General features: G+C 45.0%; 3 non-coding genes and 1 pseudogene across 3 annotated transcripts; 2 read left to right on the top strand and 2 right to left on the bottom strand.

The window, feature by feature from the left end:
• The first annotated feature begins 3,785 nt into the window (after positions 1-3,785).
• On the top strand, positions 3,786-3,949 carry LOC118595948. Its single transcript, XR_004946630.1, has one exon. It is a non-coding gene; the product is annotated as a U1 spliceosomal RNA (small nuclear RNA).
• A 2,663-nt stretch (positions 3,950-6,612) lies between these two features.
• Positions 6,613-6,730, bottom strand: LOC118595881 (annotated as a pseudogene).
• Positions 6,731-12,981: 6,251 nt separating this feature from the next.
• Positions 12,982-13,145, top strand: LOC118595942. Its single transcript, XR_004946625.1, has one exon. It is a non-coding gene; the product is annotated as a U1 spliceosomal RNA (small nuclear RNA).
• A 2,904-nt stretch (positions 13,146-16,049) lies between these two features.
• LOC118595931 lies at positions 16,050-16,213 on the bottom strand. Its single transcript, XR_004946616.1, has one exon. It is a non-coding gene; the product is annotated as a U1 spliceosomal RNA (small nuclear RNA).
• Positions 16,214-22,471: the final 6,258 nt, after the last annotated feature.

Raw genomic sequence — 22,471 nt, 5'->3', positions numbered from 1 at the left:
AAGAGGGCGCCAGATCTCATTACAGATGGTTGTGAGCCACCATGTGGTTGCTGGGAATTGAACTCAGGACCTCTGAAAGAGCAGTCAGTGCTCTTAACCTCTGAGCCATCTCTCCAGCCTGATTTATTACATTTATGATATTATGTCCTGATACTACTAACCATTTGTGGGGCTGTTACCATCACACAAAACAGAAACTCCATACTTAGAAAAATCATTGCTCAGGGTTGGGGATTTAGCTCAGTGGTAGAGCGCTTGCCTATCAAGCACAAGGCCCTGGGTTCCATCCTCAGCTCTGGAGAGAAAAAAAAAAAAAGCCAGGCAGTGGTGGCGCACACCTTTAATCCCAGCACTTGGGAGGCAGAGCCAGGTGGATCTCTGTGAGTTCAAGGTCAGCCTGCGTCTACAAAGCAAGATCCAAGATAGGCCACCAAAACTATACGGAGAAAACCCTGTCTTGAAAAAAAAACAAAAAACAAAAAAAAAGAAAGAAAATCATCACTCTATATTCCTTTCTTCTCCATCTGAGATAATGTCTAGTCTTTTTATTTCTACAAATTTGCATATTCTATGTATCCATGTAATACAATTCTATAGTATTTGGTCCCTTTTTTAATGTAAAAAAATTTTTATGTACAACTGCAGGATAACTTGAACATTAAAAAACAGGTTATAATTCAAAAGTCCAGGGTTATTTGAAACTGGAAAAATTTTCTTTGTAAAAAAATAGTAAAAATGATAACATTTCCCAATAAGCCCTTTTAAGCCAAATAATCAGCTGAATTATACATATAAATATTGATTAGATTCTGGGAGTACGAAGAAACCTATTTTCAGAGAGCTATGTTTTATTTAAGATGTGTAAGTGGGATTTCCATTGAAAGGGAAAATCAGTGGCCATCTTGAGAGATGCTTCCCCGTCCCCTCCTCCAAAGGTATTTGCTGACTAGCGTTTTTAATTGACCAGAAGTTGAACCTATGGGAAAGACAAGGCTGGGACAATAAGTCTTGTATCCTAGACTTGGCAAAACAAGATCTAAAGAGTAATGGGCTCGGTTGACCAGAAGTCGATCTGGAAAGAGAGTGTAGGGCTGCAACAAAAAATCTGAATGTGTCAACAAAAGCAGGACACAGGGAATAAAAATTTATGTCTATAGATACCCTGAATCCTGCTAGCAATTAGTAACATTTTGCTTACCTCACCCCTAGCCCCCGAGATATGTAACATTCTGCATGTGAACCTTTTCTATACAAACCCCTTAAACTGAGTGCTCTGGGGGCCATTCTCCTCCACCTGCTGTGGATGTTGGATGGCAGACCAAGCTTGCTTGTTTTTGTTTTTGTTTCTGTTTTCCAGAATGCAAGCGCTCTACCACTGAGCTAAATCCCCAACCCCACTTGCTTGTTTTGTTATTAAAAACCTCTGTGTGCTTACATCAGACATTGGCTCTGTGGTGGTCTTGCAACCTGGGCACAACACTATTCATCTTCCCCTTCACTGTTTGATTTACAGCAGACATTTTTCTATAGGCTAATCCATAATCTAAAAATATTTTAGCCTCCCCTCCTGAAAGTACAGCCAGCATTTTCTTTCATCAGCTTGATACAGTACAAGCTCTTATCCTAATAGTGAAGTGTGTCACTAAAGCTTGCCTGTGGTTGGTCAAAACCAAAACCAAAACTATACTGCTTTGTATTTGATCCCTAACCTCAAAGCTATTATCAAAAATATCTTAATCCGTGGTCATTCTAAGTCTTTGCTTCAGCTATGATGCACTCTGAAACCTGTAAACACATCTCCCAACATTAAGATTAAAAGAATTCGAGCCAACGGGGCTCCTAGGCCTCAATTCTTTTTTTTCTTCTTTACTTATTTATACAGCGTCTGTCTGAATGCCAGAAGAGGGCACCAGATCTCATTACAGAGGGTTGTTGGCCACCATGTAAGAGCTGGGAATTGAACTCAGGACCTCTGGAAGAGCAACCAATGCTCTTAATCTCTTAACTTCTGAGCCATCTCTCCAGCCTCAGGGTACTTTCAAAAGATGAGTTCAGCACTAATGTCAACTATTCTGGGATGTTGAAGTTTCGAGTCTTTTGTGAAAAAACACAGTCCAGTTCTCCTACATGCTGGCTTCAAGTTTGAAGCCTAAATGCAGTGCTTTTCACTTTGACAGCAAGTAACTCCAGTGACCCAAGTGTGGCTCCCCGTGCCTCCGTTTAGAGACACTACCCGATGGGTCACAGCACCCGGGGCTGGGGAAATATGCTGCAGGCCAAAAGCCTCGTCACAGGTTTTTGGATTTAGCGTTCTTTTGTTTTTTTTTTTTTGTTTTTTTAAAAAATTTAACCCATTGGTGCTGAGGATTGATCTCACACACTAGACATGCCCTCTCTCACCAACACACACACACACACACACACACACACACACACACACATATGTCCCTGGTCAAGTCGCAGTTTTGAGTGTTGTTGTTTTGAGACAGGGTCTCTCCGTGTAGCTGTGGCTGGCCTAGAACTCCCACCACACAACCCAGCCCTCGAGTCTCAGTGCTTCATTCCAGTTTTTGCTTTGTTCGAGACAGGGTCCCACTATGTAGTTCTGTCCCAGAACTCACTAAACCAGCCCAGCCTCGAACTCACAGAGATCCTCCTGCCTCGGCCTCCTGAGTGCTGGCTGGGGTTATCCTTTGCCTATTGGTAACCATCCATCTACAGCAGCTATAGGTAATAATTGGATTCATCGATGACGTGTTCACACACGCACACAACGTACGTCAACCACGTTCACGACCCCGGTCACTCTCTTGTCCCCTCACACCTGCAGATCCCCTTCGTCTTCCCGCCCAGCCTCGTCCACTGACCGTTTCTAACACCCATTCGGTGTGTATTCACGAGTGACAACCACCTGTGCGCCAGGACCTGCGCAGTCAGAAGAGGCGATCGGATCCGCTGGGACTGGAGCTGGCAGGGGGCTGTGAGCGGCCCACGTGGGTGCGGGAAATGGAACCTCGGTCTTCCGCAAGAGCAACCAGCGCTCTAAACCGCTGAGTCGTTCCTCCAGCCCCACAACTCCACTTTTCTGTCTTGTTTGTTTGGTTTTTGTGTTTCTGTTTGGCTTGTTTGTTGGTTTCGAGACCAGATCTCACCGGGTAGACCCGGCTGGAAGACCACGGATGTCTGGCCTCGAACTCACGGTGCCTCTGCACCGCCGGGGCGTTGGGACTGATTAAAGGGGTTGTGCTGGCCAAGTTGCACGTCAACTTGACCCGAGATCGGGCTGCAGGCTGGGAAGCCCGAAGGGCATCTCCTTAATCAGTGGTGAAAGAGGGAAGACCCAGGCCACGGTGGGCGGTGCCACCCCAGGGTTTGTGGGCCTGGGTACCGTGAGAAAGCCGGGCCGCACAACCCCCGAGTGTGTGACCCAGCTGTGGGCGATGACACACGGGCAGGATCCAAGTTTAGGGTCCTCTTGGCTACGGAGTACGTTCGGGGAGCTCCTGGGGCCATCGCGGTCGCAAGGAAAAAAAAAAAAAAAAGAAAAAGCCCGCGGGGCGGGGCTATGCAGACGAGGCGGGCGCAGAGGCTGCCGGTCCCGCGGGCTCGGAGGGCGGCGTCCCGCACGGTGACGTCCCGCGTGGGTGAGGGTGAGGTCCGTGGGGACGGGAAGACGACGACGGGTGTGGAGGGCGTGGAGGAGGACTCGGCGTGTGGACGTGGGCGACCGTGTGTTAAAGGGGCGCGCGTGTGTAAGGAGAGCGTGCGTGCGTGAGGAGCAACTCATACTTACCTGGCAGGGGAGATACCATGATCACGAAGGTGGTTTTCCCAGGGCGAGGCTTATCCATTGCACTCCGGATGTGCTGACCCCTGCGATTTCCTCAAATGCGGGAAACTCGACTGCATAATTTGTGGTAGTGGGGGACTGCGTTCGCGCTCTCCCCTGGCTTGCTGGTTTTCAAAAGTGAGATTCTCTTTTTCTATATATTCTTTCTCCTATTTGCTTGTTTCTTCCGCTAGACCTCTTTCTCTACACCAACCTGGGCTCACACAGAGATTTCCCTTCTTTGTCTTTCTCGTGTTGGGGTAGACTGGCTAGGAGTCCTGGTTTCATTCTCACACCCTTCCAAGCTGCCCTTCACTCTTGAGTGTCACCCTGTGTAGCAGAAAGCCGTTTCTAAGAGGCTGCTTTACGGTTCTGATCTCTTGGGGTTTTAAAAAAACCACTTTCTGTTAGAGCCAAGGGCCTTGCCCAGTCAGCTCTTTTTTCCAAGCACCAATATGTATCCATATTATCCATCCATCCGTCCTCAGAATAGCCATAGAGTACTTTTTGGCAGACTTCGGGTCAATGGAGGACTATTGTATCGTTTCTGTAGTGGAAAATCTAGTAGAGTCATTGTATCTAAGGTAAACATTAGAATGAAACTTTTCTGGGAGTATTTAGACATTTTTTTGGCCTGGCGGTGGTGGCGCACGCCTGTAGTCCCAGCACTCAGGAGGCAGAGGCAGGCGGATCTCTGTAAGTTCGAGGGCAGCCTGGACTACAGAGCGAGATCCAGGACAGGCTCCAAAGCTACATAGAAACCCTGTCTCAAAAACAAAAACAAAAACTCTTCTGTGATTTTTTTATTAATTTATTTTTTAAATTACCTCATGGTATTAATTATACATATGATGTTAATTACAGTTGTGGTATTCATTGATTGCATTCTCAGTATTCATTCAATAAATATATTTATGATATTCACTAATTACATTGTGTTATTACATTCACGATCTTATGTCCTGATAGTAATGTCCATTCGTGGGACTTTTCCATCACACAAAACAGATTCTGTACTTAGGAAATCATTACTCAATTTATAAGTCTTTTCGGCCCAATAAGGCCTCTCCACCGACGAAGCAATTCAAATTAAACCGAATTGGAAAAGCCCAGGTTTAATGGGTAAAACGTTCCCGGGTGATTCCCGGCCCCTCAGAAGGGGCTGAGACAGGAAGAACCCCGTGTCTGTTTTCTGGGATGCTGCTTTTAAACTCTGTGGTTTGAGCCTCCCCGGGGAGGAGCTGTGTTTGGCGGGCATTGAAGGAGCAGGTTGGGGAAAGAGATGGGGAGGGCAGTTGAGGAAGATCTTCCACCAAAACACTTCAGACTCTTTGGGTATGGGGTTACCAGGGTGCCAGGGGTGGAGGTGGAGCTCCCACCCAAACAGAGTTGTTTTTCAGAAGGAACTTCAAAGCGTTTTCGTGACTTTAGTCACAGTATGGTCCTGGCAAACCTGGACCGTCTTGCGCTGTTGAGTACTGCCAACAGTGCACATGAAGACCAAAGTTGCAGGATGTGACAGGTTCCTTCACGAAACATGTAGATCAGACCAGCGGCTTTGGTAAGAGGAACTCGTTTTACCCTAAAACACAACTTTTGTGTAACAATCAACAAGGATGCTTCTGCATGGCAGTTTGGGGTTCAGTCCATCCAGGCTGGACTTCCCTGGTGCCTCAGACCCTGACTACATGGTGGCACAGATTATAAATAAATCTCTTTTTAAAAAACATGCCTTTAATCCCAGCACTAGGGAGGCAGAGCCAAGCTGATCTCTGTGAGTTCGAGGCCAGCCTGGTCTACAGACCGAGATCCAGGACATGCAGGAGAGGATGCAGAGGAAAGGGAACACTCCTCCACTGTTGGTGGGAATGCAAACTTGTACAACCACCGTGGAAATCAGTATGGCAGTTTCTCAGAAAATTGGGAATCAATCTACCTCAAGACCCAGCCATACCACTCTTGGTATGTACCCATATACCCAAGAAATGCTCAATCATACCACAAAGATACATGCTCAACCATGTTCATAGCAGCACTATTTATAATAGCCAGAACCTGGAAACAACCTAGATGCGTGTCAACTGAAGAATGGATTAAGAAAATGTGGGAGATATACACAGTGGAGTACTACTCTGCAGAGAAAAACAATGACAGCATGAAATTTGCAGGCAAATGGATGGAACTAGAAAAGATCATCCTGAGTGAGGTAACCCAAACCCAGAAGGACAAGCATGGTATGTACTCACTCATAAGTGGATTCTAGATATAAAGCAAAGGACAATCAGACTGCAACCCACAGAACCAGGGAGGCTACACAGTAAGGGGGATCCTAGATGACTGTGGCTTCTTATAAGTTTTGGTTTTACTCAATTACTGGGCAAGCCTCTATGAAACATTTCACTATTAGGATAAGAATTTATACTGTATCAAGCTGATAATAGAAAAATAAATAAATTAAAAAAGAAAAGAAAAACCAAAGGGGGCTAGCAGTCTCCCGACCCCCACCCCACTTTCATCAGCAAGCACTAATATTGATCTCTATGGTTACCCTATTCTGCACGTTTCCTGTGGATATAGTCATAATATGTGAAAAACTTAAACAGGAGTAGACCATATATATGATATAACAAAAATAACCTTACAGTGGTATCAACATACAAAATCCATACCAATGTAAATACTTAAGACCAGCAGTTGTCCTTTAGTTTAAAAGTAGATTCAATAATCTACCCTTCTATCCTGTCATTTCTATATCCTCTTTCTCTTTTCAGAACGAGATTCCTAAATATAATCTGCTTTGTTCAGCTTTTTTTCTCACCATTAAAATAACAACTTGCACAGGGCCATGCTAATCTTCTCTGTATCATTCCAATTTTAGTATATGTGCTGCCGAGGCAGAGCCAGGCAGATCTCTGTGAGTTCGAGGCCAGCCTGGGCTACCAAGTGAGTTCCAGGAAAGGCGCAAAGCTACACAGAGAAACCCTGTCTCAAAAAACAAACAACAACAACAACAAACCCAACTTGTTGGGCTGCAGAGATGGCTTAGAGGTTAAGAGCACTGGCTGCCCTTCCAGAGATCTTGAGTTCAATTCCCAGCAACCACATGGTGGCTCACAACCATCTGTAATGAGATCTGGTGCCCTCTGTATACTAAATAAATAAATCTTTTTAAAAAAAATTTATTTATTATGTATACAGCATGTATTACTGCAGGCCAGAAGAGGGCACCAGATCTCTTTACAGCTGGTTGAAAGCCACCATGTGGTTGCTGGGAATTGAACTCAGGTGTAGTGGGTAGCCATCCCAGCATTGGCCGGGAAGTTCCAACCCCCATTGAGGCTTCGGTAATGGTCAAACCCACAAGGCGGGGCGGAGGAGGAAGCGGAAGACCCAAGATAGGGAGGAGGTCTTGCTCTCTTGGTTCTGGGATGCTGGACCCAGGAAGTAGACTGAGCAGAGTTCTCCAGAGAACACTGCCAGACTGCGCCATACCTTTGTCAGACCCTACAACCTATCTCTTCATTTGTAAGTTACCCCACAAAATAAACCTCCCTTTTAACTACGTGGAGTGGCCTTAATAATTTCACCAATACTCAGGATCTCTGGAAGAGTAGTCAGTGCTCTTAACCTCTGAGCCATCTCACCAGCCCCCATAAATAAATAAATCTTAAAAAAAAAAACAACTTGTAACCAACCCCCCTAAACGATGACTGATATCCATAACCCACAGAATGACCAAAAACCACCCACCCCATCTCTTGAGAATGTGGGTGTCATGTTCTTTAATGTTCTTTAGACTGTTTCCTGCTATCTGGGGGTGTGGCATCTCTAGGGGACCCTGAGAAAATTAAGATAATGGCCAAGTCCTGGGAGAGCTAGCTGTATCCTTCCTTGCCAGTCTCTGTGTGATGGGAAAGTCTCTCTGTGTGATGGGCTTATCTGAAGTCCTGGCTGGAGCAGTGTGTAAGGATGAACGTCTCAGCTAGCTGCCTTGAAATTGTCCCCAGCAGTTTGCAGTCCAAAGTGATCTGTGGGTGGAGTTTGTCAGCTCAGTGGCGGTTGTTACCACAGTTTTTGCTGCTGGGGGACAGCCTCCAGGAGCACAAGGCTCAAAGGGAATCCATCCAGTCTGCTTACTCTGGCTTTTTTTTTAATCTGAGGGGTGAGGGGGACGACACTCCCACACTCTCTTGATGGTTTCTCTCAGACCTTCTCTTTAATCTTCTTTTGTGTTCAGAGTCTGCGTTCTGTATTTTCTTTTCTTATCTCTATCCAGAGGTGTCCCTTCCTTCCCTTTGATGTTTTTCTTCTGACTGTTTTATTCTTCCTTATTCTCTCATTTGTGATGTTTTCCTTCTAACTCTATCTTTATTCTTCCTTATGCTCTCTATTTTTCCTCTACAGCTTCCATACACCAACCAATCCTTTCAGGCAATATAGAAATTACAATGTGGTTATATTCTATTTTTCAAGTGAATGATGACAATAAATACAAGTAAGAAACAGTATGCTTTCCATATCTCGTATGTGATTAAACATTTGAGAAACAAATCACCCCCAAGAACCTACATACATTCATACCCAAGCAACTTGTTATAGATGAACAGAGTGTAAGCCAGCAAGGTGTTCTCAGCGGTTCTTATACTGGCAGGCTGTGTTTTCCGTTATAAAGAAAGAACCAAACACCTTATCTTGGAAGGTTATTGTATAAGAAATCACAAGTCTAAACTTTTATACATGAAAAACAGTTCTTTAAATCTTTAGGGTGCATACCCACTTGTCAATAGTTTTTTATATCAGGAGATTGAGGGCAGAAATGGGTACAAGGGATTAATCATCATTTTTGATCACCAATCAATCCTCACAAGGAAAGTACATCAGCTAGTAATAATTGGACTGCTGTGTGGTGTGGTTTTTTTTTTTTACATTTTATAAAATGTTTATTGATAAATAATTCACATAGTTTGCCTGTTTTCACAATTTGATAGACTTTAGTCCAGCATCCTCACAGGCCCACGACACCGTCACCACTTTCTATTTTAGAACATCACTGTCTTCAATTTCATACACACATATAACGTATGGTGATTACATTCCACCTTAGTTTTTTAAATGAACATAATATTTGCAGTTGTAACCATTTTTAAGTTCATAATTCAGTGGCATGAATTACATTGAAGATAGTAATTACACTCATGATATTAATTATATTGTGGTATTCATTAATTACATTCACAGTGTTCATTCAATAACTTTATTTATGATATTCATTAATTACATTAACTATATTGATTTATTACATCTATTTTTTTATTTTTATTTTTTAAAAATATTTATTTATTTATTATGTATACAGCATGTATGACTGCAGGCCAGAAGAGGGCGCCAGATCTCATTACAGATGGTTGTGAGCCACCATGTGGTTGCTGGGAATTGAACTCAGGACCTCTGAAAGAGCAGTCAGTGCTCTTAACCTCTGAGCCATCTCTCCAGCCTGATTTATTACATTTATGATATTATGTCCTGATACTACTAACCATTTGTGGGGCTTTACCATCACACAAAACAGAAACTCCATACTTAGAAAAATCATTGCTCAGGGTTGGGGATTTAGCTCAGTGGTAGAGCGCTTGCCTATCAAGCACAAGGCCCTGGGTTCCATCCTCAGCTCTGGAGAGAAAAAAAAAAAAAGCCAGGCAGTGGTGGCGCACACCTTTAATCCCAGCACTTGGGAGGCAGAGCCAGGTGGATCTCTGTGAGTTCAAGGTCAGCCTGGTCTACAAAGCAAGATCCAAGATAGGCACCAAAACTATACGGAGAAACCCTGTCTTGAAAAAAAACAAAAACAAAAAAAAAGAAAGAAAATCATCACTCTATATTCCTTTCTTCTCCATCTTGAGATAATGTCTAGTCTTTTTATTTCTACAAATTTGCATATTCTATGTATTCCATGTAATACAATTCTATAGTATTGGTCCCTTTTTTAATGTAAAAAAATTTTTATGTACAACTGCAGGATAACTTGAACATAAAAAACAGGTTATAATTCAAAAGTCCAGGGTTATTTGAAACTGGAAAATATTTTCTTTGTAAAAAATAGTAAAAATGATAACATTTCCCAATAAGCCCTTTTAAGCCAAATAATAGCTGAATTATACATATAAATATTGATTAGATTCTGGGAGTACGAAGAAACCTATTTTCAGAGAGCTATGTTTTATTTAAGATGTGTAAGTGGGATTTCCATTGAAAGGGAAAAATCAGTGGCCATCTTGAGAGATGCTTCCCCATCCCCTCCTCCAAAGGTATTTGCTGACTAGCGTTTTTAATTGACCAGAAGTTGAACCTATGGGAAAGACAAGGCTGGGACAATAAGTCTTGTATCCTAGACTTGGCAAAACAAGATCTAAAGAGTAATGGGCTCGGTTGACCAGAAGTCGATCTGGAAAGAGAGTGTAGGGCTGCAACAAAAAATCTGAATGTGTCAACAAAAGCAGGACACAGGGAATAAAAATTTATGTCTATAGATACCCTGAATCCTGCTAGCAATTAGTAACATTTTGCTTACCTCACCCCTAGCCCCCGAGATATGTAACATTCTGCATGTGAACCTTTTCTATACAAACCCCTTAAACTGAGTGCTCTGGGGGCCATTCTCCTCCACCTGCTGTGGATGTTGGATGGCAGACCAAGCTTGCTTGTTTTTGTTTTTGTTTCTGTTTTCCAGAATGCAAGCGCTCTACCACTGAGCTAAATCCCCAACCCCACTTGCTTGTTTTGTTATTAAAAACCTCTGTGTGCTTACATCAGACATTGGCTCTGTGGTGGTCTTGCAACCTGGGCACAACACTATTCATCTTCCCCTTCACTGTTTGATTTACAGCAGACATTTTTCTATAGGCTAATCCATAATCTAAAAATATTTTAGCCTCCCCTCCTGAAAAGTACAGCCAGCATTTTCTTTCATCAGCTTGATACAGTACAAGCTCTTATCCTAATAGTGAAGTGTGTCACTAAAGCTTGCCTGTGGTTGGTCAAAACCAAAACCAAAACTATACTGCTTTGTATTTGATCCCTAACCTCAAAGCTATTATCAAAAATATCTTAATCCGTGGTCATTCTAAGTCTTTGCTTCAGCTATGATGCACTCTGAAACCTGTAAACACATCTCCCAACATTAAGATTAAAAGAATTCGAGCCAACGGGGCTCCTAGGCCTCAATTCTTTTTTTTTCTTCTTTACTTATTTATACAGCGTCTGTCTGAATGCCAGAAGAGGGCACCAGATCTCATTACAGAGGGTTGTTGGCCACCATGTAAGAGCTGGGAATTGAACTCAGGACCTCTGGAGGAGCAACCAATGCTCTTAATCTCTTAACTTCTGAGCCATCTCTCCAGCCTCAGGGTACTTTCAAAAGTTGAGTTCAGCACTAATGTCAACTATTCTGGGATGTTGAAGTTTCGAGTCTTTTGTGAAAAAACACAGTCCAGTTCTCCTACATGCTGGCTTCAAGTTTGAAGCCTAAATGCAGTGCTTTTCACTTTGACAGCAAGTAACTCCAGTGACCCAAGTGTGGCTCCCCGTGCCTCCGTTTAGAGACACTACCCGATGGGTCACAGCACCCGGGGCTGGGGAAATATGCTGCAGGCCAAAAGCCTCGTCACAGGTTTTTGGATTTACTGTTCTTTTGTTTTTTTTTTGTTTTTTTAAAAAATTTAACCCATTGGTGCTGAGGATTGATCTCACACACTAGACATGCCCTCTCTCACCAAGACACACACACACACACACACACACACACACACACACACACACACACACATATATATGTCCCTGGTCAAGTCGCAGTTTTGAGTGTTGTTGTTTTGAGACAGGGTCTCTCCGTGTAGCTGTGGCTGGCCTAGAACTCCCACCACACAACCCAGCCCTCGAGTCTCAGTGCTTCATTCCAGTTTTTGCTTTGTTCGAGACAGGGTCCCACTATGTAGTTCTGTCCCAGAACTCACTAAACCAGCCCAGCCTTGAACTCACAGAGATCCGCCTGCCTCGGCCTCCTGAGTGCTGGCTGGGGTTATCCTTTGCCTATTGGTAACCTACAGCAGCTATAGGTAATAATTGGATTCATCGATGACCTGTTCACACACGCACACAATGTACGTCAACCACGTTCACGACCCCGGTCACTCTCTTGTCCCCTCACACCTGCAGATCCCCTTCGTCTTCCCACCCAGCCTCGTCCACTGACCGTTTCTAACACCCATTCGGTGTGTATTCACGAGTGACAACCACCTGTGCGCCAGGACCTGCGCAGTCAGAAGAGGCGATCGGATCCGCTGGGACTGGAGCTGGCAGGGGGCTGTGAGCGGCCACGTGGGTGCGGGAAATGGAACCTCGGTCTTCCGCAAGAGCAACCAGCGCTCTAAACCGCTGAGTCGTTCCTCCAGCCCCACAACTCCACTTCCCTGTCTTGTTTGTTTGGTTTTTGTGTTTCTGTTTGGCTTGTTTGTTGGTTTCGAGACCAGATCTCACCGGGTAGCCCGGGCTGGAAGACCACGGATGTCTGGCCTCGAACTCACGGTGCCTCTGCACCGCCGGGGCGTTGGGACTGATTAAAGGGGTTGTGCTGGCCAGTTGCACGTCAACTTGACCCGAGATCGGGCTGCAGGCTGGGAAGCCCGAAGGGCATCTCCTTAATCAGTGGTGAATGAGGGAAGACCCAGGCCACGGTGGGCAGTGCCACCCCAGGGTTTGTGGGCCTGGGTACCGTGAGAAAGCCGGGCCGCACAACCCCCGAGTGTGTGACCCAGCTGTGGGCGATGACACACGGGCAGGATCCAAGTTTAGGGTCCTCTTGGCTACGGAGTACGTTCGGGGAGCTCCTGGGGCCATCGCGGTCGGAAGGGGAAAAAAAAAAAAGCCCGCGGGGCGGGGCTATGCAGACGAGGCGGGCGCAGTGGCTGCCGGTCCCGCGGGCTCGGAGGGCGGCGTCCCGCGCGGTGACGTCCCGCGTGGTGAGGGTGAGGTCCGTGGGGGCGGGAAGACGACGACGGGTGTGGAGGGCGTGGAGGAGGACTCGGCGTGTGGACGTGGGCGACCGTGTGTTAAAGGGGCGCGCGTGTGTAAGGAGAGCGTGCGTGCGTGAGGAGCAACTCATACTTACCTGGCAGGGGAGATACCATGATCACGAAGGTGGTTTTCCCAGGGCGAGGCTTATCCATTGCACTCCGGATGTGCTGACCCCTGCGATTTCCCCAAATGCGGGAAACTCGACTGCATAATTTGTGGTAGTGGGGGACTGCGTTCGCGCTCTCCCCTGGTCTTTCGGTTGACTTAATGTTAGATTTATCGTTTAGAGTTCCTGTTTTTGCCATTTTGGGGCTGTACTGATCTCGAACTCCCATTTTTGCTGTTGTGTGCAGACTTTCAGTGTATGTGCGTTTTTCCCTTTTTTAGACAGTTTTTGTGTACGTTGCTCTGGCCTCACGAAGATCCATCTACTTCTCCTTGCTCCGTTTGAGTTCCTACCCTGACTTCCGCCTGCCCTGAGTTCTTTCAATGACGGACTACGATGCTGAATTGTAAAACCATGTATACGTTTTTCCTCCCCTCTTCCACGTGTTTTTCCTCCCCTCTTCCACGTTCGTGCAGTGCCCACAGGGACCAGGAAGAGGGTAGGGGTTGGATCCCCAGGAAATGGACATATAGACGAGTATCAGCCACCATGTGCCCGGTGTTGGGAACCAGACCCGGTCCTCTGTAAAGAGCAGCCGGTGCTCTCAACAGCTGAGCCATTTCTCCAGTACCCCTCCTCTATTTATTTGCATATCTTATTTGGTTTGGGGTTTTACTTTTAAAATGTGTAGTTGTTGGCTGGCCAGGAACTCGGTATGTAGACCAGGTGTCTTAGGGTTTCTGTTGCTGGGACAAAACACCGTGATCCAAGCAACCTGGGACGGAAGGAATTTATTTGGTTTATGCTTCCTCATCGAAGGAACTCAATCCTGGCAGGACGCTGGCTGGAGGCTGGAGGTAGGAGCTGATGCAGAGGCAAGGGAGGAGTGCTGTGTCCTGGCTTGTTTCCCATGGCTGGGTCAGCCTGCTTTCTTACAGACCCTGAGACCAACAGCCCAGGGATGGATGGATTGGTCCACCCACACCACAATGGGCTGGGCCTTCCCCCATGAATCACTAATTAATAAAATGCCTTAGGCTAGGGTGGTGTTGCACGACCTTAATACCAGCACTGGAGAGGCAGTGCCAGGTGGATCTCTGAGTTTCAGGCCAGCCTGTGCTGTGAACAGAGCAAAGCAGATGCCATAACAGGCTGTCAGTGTTCTCACAGAGATCAGGCCTCAATTTCAGTTTCCTGAGATTGAGCAGTTTCTGGGAGGGCCGTGACATAGTCCTTGCAGTAGCTCCTTTTCTGACTGATCAAGGTTCAGTTTACTGTCTGGGACCTCTCACCAACTTACCGATACGTGCATGGGTCAAATGTGAACATGCAAGGCCAGCCAACCCCCATGGCAGCTCAAGAACAAAACCTGGGATTTGTCCAGGCCTGCCCCCAAAACGATAACTGTAACCCCCAACCAGTAAATTCAAAGGTTACATACCCTCACCCAATCATATGCCGTTTTTCCCTTTAAAACCCCCTCACCCTGATAGCTCAGGGCCATCCTCCTTCACCTGGCCAGCCAGTGTGTTGGATGTGGATCAAGCCTGGTCTTGCTTGATATCAATAAACCCCAGTGTGTTTTGCAAATGATATCGGCTCTGTGGTGGTCTTGCTTGGGGGGTCTCTAGACATAGGCACAACACCTGGACTACAAAATCGAGTTCCAGAACTGCCAGGGCTGTTACACAGAGAAACCCTATCTCAAAACACACACACACACACACACACACACACACAGAGAGAGAGAGAGAGAGAGAGAGAGAGAGAGAGAGAGAGACACAGAGGGCCTTACAGCTAGTTATATTACAGACATAAATCTAGCCAATACGCCAGGCCAGCCTTGAACTCAGAGTGATCCTGCTTGGATTAAACTGGCTAGCCTTTTGTCTACTTGTCACAAGTTAGTGTTATCTGAGGGGAGGGAATCTGTTGAAAAACTGCCTCTATAAGATTGGCAATAAGTGGGGCTGGAGAGGTGGCTCAGAGGTTATGGCTGCTCTTCCAGAGGTCCTGAGTTCAATTCCCAGCACCCACATTGTGGCTCACAACCATCTGAGATCTGGCGCCCTCTTCTGGCATGCAGGGACACATGCAAACTGAACATTGTATATATAATAATAAATCTTAAAAAAAGAAACAAAAAAAAGATTGGCAATAAGCAGGAAAGCCCAAAGGGCATTTCCTTAATCACTGGTGAGTGTGGGAATGCCCAGCACATTGTGGGCAGTGCCACCACTGGGCTTGTGGTCCTGGGTGCTAGAAGAAAGCAGGCTGAGCAGGCAGGCGGTAAGGAGCAAGCAGCATCCTTCCTGGCCTCCATGATGGATTTTTGATGTGGAACAGTAGGCTGCAATGAAGTTTTTTGTTATGCTGTTTTGTTTTTTTAGACAAGTATGGCCCTGGCTGTCCTAGAACTCACTGGCCTCAAACTCAGAGATCTGCCTGCTTCTGCCTCTTGAGTGCTGGGATCTTTTAAAGGCGTGTGCCACAGGCATCATGTTTCCCAGTGAATTTCATTAGGGTTGTCTGTAGCATGTGTGGTTTACCACTGAAAAACAATTGTGCTAAATGGTCATGCTGTCAAACTGCCTTCTAAATATTTATACCAAGAAACTTCTCTCTGTAGCACGTTGGTGCAGTGGTTACTGCAGAGATCCACAACCAGTCAAAATGCTGAGAACAAGTAACTGAGTGCTCAACTGCAGATGGATGGTCTACACCAACCTCCCCCACCCAAGGTTCAGGGAACTCAGAAGAGGGCCAGAAGAATGTAAGGACTGACAGTGGGAGGAGAGCTGGGTTACAACTCCACAGGCGTTAAAAGATGATTCAGTGGACAAAGAGCATGCCACACCAGTATGAGCCAGAAACTGAACACTCACAAAAACTCTAGGACGGCACTGAAAAAACGGAAAAATAATGTCTATCGCGGAGCTGTACCTTTAAAGCTAACCAGTACACGCAGACAAAACACAACAGTGAAGCATAAGAAAGAGCAAACTGGTTTAGTATTGGCTAATTCTGTTTCTGCGAGACTAGAAAAGCCAGGGGAGAGCGCGAACGCAGTCCCCCACTACCACAAATTATGCAGTCGAGTTTCCCGCATTTGGGGAAATCGCAGGGGTCAGCACATCCGGAGTGCAATGGATAAGCCTCGCCCTGGGAAAACCACCTTCGTGATCATGGTATCTCCCCTGCCAGGTAAGTATGAGTTGCTCCTCACGCACGCACGCTCTCCTTACACACGCACGCCCCTTTAACACACGGTCGCCCACGTCCACACGCCGAGTCCACCTCCACGCCCTCCACACCCGTCGCCCTCTTCTCACCCCCACGGACCTCACCCTCACCCACGCGGGACGTCACCGTGCGGGACGCCGCCCTCCGAGCCCGCGGGACCGGCAGCCACTGCGCGCCGCCTCGTCTGCATAGCCCCGCCCCTCCCTGACGTCAAAGGCCCCGCTCGGAGCCTCCGCCCAGTGTGCGCCCGGCGCTCGGACGCACCCCGTGGACCCCGGCGCTGAGCCTGAAGCGGGGCGCCGCGGACGGCCAGACCTCCGGACCGACTGACCGCCCTCTAGACACCATCCGCGGGGTCCGTGTCGGCATCGCGTTTGCGTTTGCGGTCAACTTCCAAAACGTGACAAGCCGGGGGTGTCGATGAAGTGTTGACGCGAGCCTGGAGTTCCAGCGCTAAGACCCAGGGTTCAAAGCCATCCCCGGCTAGGTAGAGACAGACTGTGAGGCCTGGAGAAGCAGCTGAAACTGTTAAGAAAAGCTGTTCAGGTCGTTGCCTTTAACAACCTGACTGCGGTTATGCTTTTGGTAACCCTTGCTTCCTCGCCTGCCCCCACCTAGTGGCGGTAGAGTGTAAAATGAGACTAGGAGCTGGACCCGGCCTTAAGCCTTTCAGGAGCCGACCTGGATCCTGGTGATCTCTCCGCTTTTCCACTCTCACTGGTGTGTGTTGGGAGCTTATTCTAGAAAGATTCCCGCAGTACACCGAGGAAGCTTTCCTTCCCCAAAGTCTCTGTTTCTCCCCAACACCCAGTGCACCCTTTTGCTCAGTCTCCACTCCCAGGAGAGACTGATGTCCTTCAGTTGTTCTGGTTAAAGGACAATTCCCGCGGGGTAGAAGTGGGCAGGGGGGGGGGGGGAGAGGATGAGTGGTGGGGCGCGGCTTTCATTCCAGCACTCAAGAGGCAGAGTCAGGATGATCTCTGTAAAGTCAAGTCCAGCCTGGTCTACACAGTGAGTTCCAGGACAGCCAGGACTACAACGATAGACCCTGCCTTGAGAGAGAGAGAGAGAGAGAGAGAGAGAGAGAGAGAGAGAGAGAGACAGAGACAGAGACAGAGAGACACAGAGAGACAGAGACAGAGAGAGAGAAAGAGACAGAGAGAGAGAAAGAGAGAGAGATAGAGAGAGACAGAGAGACAGAGACAGAGAGAGAGACAGAGAAAGGACGGAGAGAAAGAAGACAGAGGGAAAGAGAGAAAAAGAGGGAAAGAAAGAAAGAGGGAGAGAGAGAAAAAAAGGAACGAAGGAAGGAACGAAGAAAGAAAGAACAGCGGGCAAAATGGACAGTGTTGCTAGAGGTCTGCTCCTTCTTCCATTTCCGAGTTGCCTTGATCAATCTTGATCTAACAGAGACCACGTGGACTGTTGTTAATCCTACCAATTGAGAATAAGACCGCTCCCACAGTTTGAAGCCAAATTTGAAGCAAGCTTTAATTAAATACTGGCCAGGCAGATGGGCTCTGGCCAGGTCCAAACCCAGGTTCCTGGGAATGGCCAAGAATCATAGTTTGTAGCAGCTTAAGAAGCAAAAGCCATAATTCATTGCATCCCCCGTCAGGTCCAATCAGGTCCAAGCATACATCCTGATGTACCTCCAGCCTGTGAACCCCCACCCACATGTGATCAAGTACATCGCGTGCAGATGGGTCAAACAAGCTTGTTTAGCGGAGTGGAAAAACGTGCAACTTGTCATCTCCTGTAAACAACAGCCTCCAGCATTTCAGGAACCCGCTGTCCTTGGGCAAGAGGCTTACAGATTAGACATTTTTGTTTCACAGATCTCTAAGGCATAGTAATTAAAACTTAAAATGTAACTTTGGCTCTCACACTGTAACAGGCCCCCAGACCTTAGTACAACTGACTCAATGATGGAGTCATTCATGATGGTATGGTTCAGGCCATAAACCTGAGCACATAGACAGCACCACCTGACAAAATGAAAATAAAGACCTAACCCATCAAAGTTCATCGTAGGAAAGTCTCTAAGTGTACTAATCTCGCTTTTTGGCTTCTGCAGTTCTGCTTCTGGCCAGCTGTTCTTGTTAACTGAAGCATTCCACATCTTTACACCATTAAAGTAATATTCTGCAGCATAAACAAATATAAGACATCTTTGCCTAGTTAAAATAATATTCTATAGCAGTTTATAAAAGATAAGATTTTGCTGGGCGGTCTTGGCGCACGCCTTTAATCCCAGCACTCAGGAGGCAGAGGCAGGCAGATCTTTGTGAGTTCGAGGCCAGCCTGGTCTATAGAGCAAGTTCCAGGAAAGGTGCAAAGCTACACAGAGAAACCCTGTCTGGAAGAAAAACAAACAAACAAAAAACCATAAAAGACAGGATTTTAAAACAATGCTTGTTTAATGAGGTATTAAAGATGGACCTCCATGCGTTCATAAACAAGAATGTACCTTGTACTGGCAGCCAAACTTTGTAACTTAAGAGTCACCCAGAGGACAGTGGTAGTGCACACCTTTAATCCCAGCCATGGGGAGGCAGAGGCAGGCAGATCTCTGTGAGTTCGAGCCCAGCCTGGGCTACAGAGTGAGTTCTAGGACAGGCTCCAAAGCTACACAGAGAAACCCTGTCTCAAAAAAAAAAAAAAAAAAAAAAAAGAGTCACCCAGATAGTATTTTTTTTAATTTTTAATTTTTTTGTTTTGTTTTTTTGAGAAAGGGTTTCTCTGTGTAGCTTTGCTCCTTTCCTGGAACTCACTCGGTAGCCCAGGCTGGTCTCGAACTCACAGAGATCCGCCTGGCTCTGCCTCCAGAGTGCTGGGATTAAAGGTGTGGGCTACCACCTCCCAGCCTTAATTTTAAAAAAATTTAAAATTTAAAATATTCATTAATTACACACATGATATTAATTACATCTGTGGTATTCATTGATTACATTCACAGTATTCATTCAATAACTATATTTATGATATTCATTAATTACATTAATTGTATTGATTTATTATATTCATGATATTATGTCCTGATGCTACTGTTCATTGTGGGGCTTCTCCATTACACAAAACAGAGATTCTTTACTTAGGAAATCATTGCTCTATATTCCTCTCTTCTCCATCTTAAGATAACGTCTAATCTTTCTTTCTTTCTTTTTTTTTTCTGGAGCTGAGGACCAAAGTGCTCTACCACTGAGCTAAATCCCCAACTCTAATATTTCTGTCTCTATGAATTTGTATATTTTATATATTTCATGTAATACAATTCTACAGTATTTGTCCTTTTTTTAAATGTAAAAACATTTTATGTACAACTGCAGGAGAAATAATACACAGAGAGCTCTAGCATAATAACAGGTTATAATTCAAAAGTCCAGGGTTATTTTAAACAGTAAAATATTTACTCTGTAGAAAATAGTAAAAAGATAACATTTCCCAATAAGCCTTTTTAAGTCAAATAACAGCTGAATTGTACATATAAATATTGATTAGATTCTGGGATACAGAAGAAATCTAACTTCATCTGTTCAGCGAGCTATGTTTTACTTAAGCTGTGTAAGTGAGATTTCTATTCATCTCTCCCTTCACTGTGTGATTTATGGCAGACATTTTTCTATAGGCTAATCCATAATCTAAAAAGATTTTAGCCTCCCCTCCTGAAGTACAGCCAACATTTTCTTCCTTTTTTTTTTTTTTTTGAGCTGAGGATCAAACCCAGAGCCTTATGCTTGCTAGGCAAGCACTCTACCACTGAGCTAAATCCCCAACCCCAACATTTTCTTTCATCAGCTTGATACGATACAAATTCTTATCCTAATAGTGAAATGTTTCACTAAAGCACGCCCAGTGATTGGGCAAAACCAAAACTTATTATAAGCCACAATCATTCTAGGGTCCCCCCTGCTATATAGCCTCTCTGGTTCTGTGGGTTGCAGTCTGATTGTCCTTTGCTTTATATCTAATATCCACTTATGAGTGAGTACATATCATGTTTGTCTTTCTGAGTCTGGGTTACCTCACTCAGGATGATATTTTCTAGTTCCATCCATTTGCCTGCAAATTTCATGCTGTCATTGTTTTCTCTGCTGAGCAGTACTCCATTGTGTATATGTACCATATTTCCTTAATCCATTCTTCAGTTGATGGGCATCTAGGTTGTTTCCAGGTTCTGCTTATTACAAATAATGCTGCTATGAACATAGTTGAGCATGTATCTTTGTGGTATGATTGAGCATTCCTTGGCTATATGCCCAAGAGTGGTATGGCTGGGTCTTGAGGTAGATTGATTCCCAATTTTCTGAGAAACCACCATACTGATTTCCACAGTGGTTGTACAAGTTTGCATTCCCACCAACAGTGGAGGAGTGTTCCCCTTGCTCCACATCCTCTCCAACATAGACTGTCATTAGTGTTTTTGATCTTAGCCATTCTGACAGGTGTAAGGTGGTATCTCAGAGTCATTTTGATTAGCATTTCTCTGATGACTAAGGATGTTGAGCAATTCCTTAAATGTCTTTCAGCCATTTAAGATTCTTCTGTTGAGAATTCTCTGTTTAGCTCTGTAGACCATTTTTCAACTGGATTGTTCAGTATTTTGATGTCTAGTCTCTTGAGTTCTGTATATACTTTGGAGATCAATCCTCTGTCAGATGTAGGGTTGGTGACGGTCTTTTCCCATTTTGTAGGCTGTCTTTTTGTCTTATTGACCATGTCTTTTGCCCTACAAAAGCTTCTCAGTTTCAAGAGGTCCCATTGATTAATTGTTTCAATGTCTGTGCTACTGGTGTTATATTTAGGAAGTGATTGCCAGTGCCAATGCGTTCAAGAGTACTTCCTACTTTCTCTTTTATCAGGTTCAGAGTAACTGGATTTATGTTGAGGTCTTTGATCTACTTGGATTTGAGTTTTGTGCATGGTGACAGATATGGATTTATTTGTAATCTTTTTTAAAGATTTATTTATTTATTGTGTATACAGTGTTCTGTCTGCATGTCTGCCTGCAGGCCAGAAGAGGGTACCAGATCTCATTACAGATGGTTGTGAGCCACCATGTGGTTTCTGGGAATTGAACTCATGTCCTCCAGAAGAACAACCAGAGCTCTTAACCACTGAGCCATTTATCCAGCCCGTATTTATAAACTTTTATTGACATTCAGTTATGCCAGTACCATTTGTTGAAGATACTTTCTTTTTCCTTTGTATAGTTTTGGCTTTCTTTGTCAAAAATTAGGTGTTCATATGTGTGTGGATTAATGTCAGGGACTTCAATTCGATTCCATTGGTCCGTATGTCGGTTTTTATGCCAGTACCAAGCTGTTTTTATTACTATAGCTCTATAGTAGAGTTTGAGGTCAGGGATGGTGATGCCTCCAGAGGTTGCTTTATTGTACAGGATTCTTTTAGCTATCCTGGGTCTTTTGTTTTTACATATGAAGTTCTTTCCAAGTCTGTGAAGAATTGTGTTGGGATTTTTTTTTTTAAACTTTATATTATATGCATTGGTGTGAAGGTGTCAAATCCCCTGGAACTAGAATTACAGTTGTGAGCTGCCATGTGGGTGCTGGGAATTGAACCCAGGTCCTCTGGAAGAGTAGCCAGTGCTCTTAACCGCTGGGCCATCTCTCCAGCCCCCTCATTGATTCTTTGTATTGTTCTCTTGGTTTCTACTTCATTGATTTCAGCCCCCAATTTGATTATTTCCTGGTGTCTGTTCCTCCTGGGTGAGTTTCTTTTTGTTCTAGAGCTTTCAGGTGTGCTGTCAAGTCACTAGTGTGAGATTTCTCCAAATTCTTTATGTGTGCATTTGAAGCTATGAACTTTCCTCTTAGCACTGCTTTCATAGCGTCCTGTAAGTTCTGGTATGTTGTACTTTCATTTTCATTGACTTCTAGGAAATCTTTAATTTCTTTCTTATTTCTTCCTTTACCCATTGGTGCTTCAGGTGGGCATCATGCAGTTTCCAGGAGATTGTAGGCTTTCTGTAGTTTTTGTTGTTGTTGAAATCTAACTTAAGCCATGGTGGTCTGATAAAATATAGAAGGTTATTCCAATGTTTTTGTATGTGTTGAGATTTGCTTTGTGACCAAGCATGTGGTCATTTTTCAAGAAGGTTCCATGGGAGAAGAAGGTATATTCTTTTGTGTTAGTGTAGAATGTTCTGTAGATATCTATTAAGTCCATTTGAGACATAACATCTGTTAGGTTCTTTATTTCTCTAT

This window comes from Onychomys torridus, chromosome 14 (assembly GCF_903995425.1).
Source record: "Onychomys torridus chromosome 14, mOncTor1.1, whole genome shotgun sequence".
In the NCBI taxonomy this organism is placed as follows: domain Eukaryota; kingdom Metazoa; phylum Chordata; class Mammalia; order Rodentia; family Cricetidae; genus Onychomys; species Onychomys torridus.
Note: the sequence above shows the minus strand (reverse complement) of the source record. Positions and strands in the feature narration are given on the sequence as shown.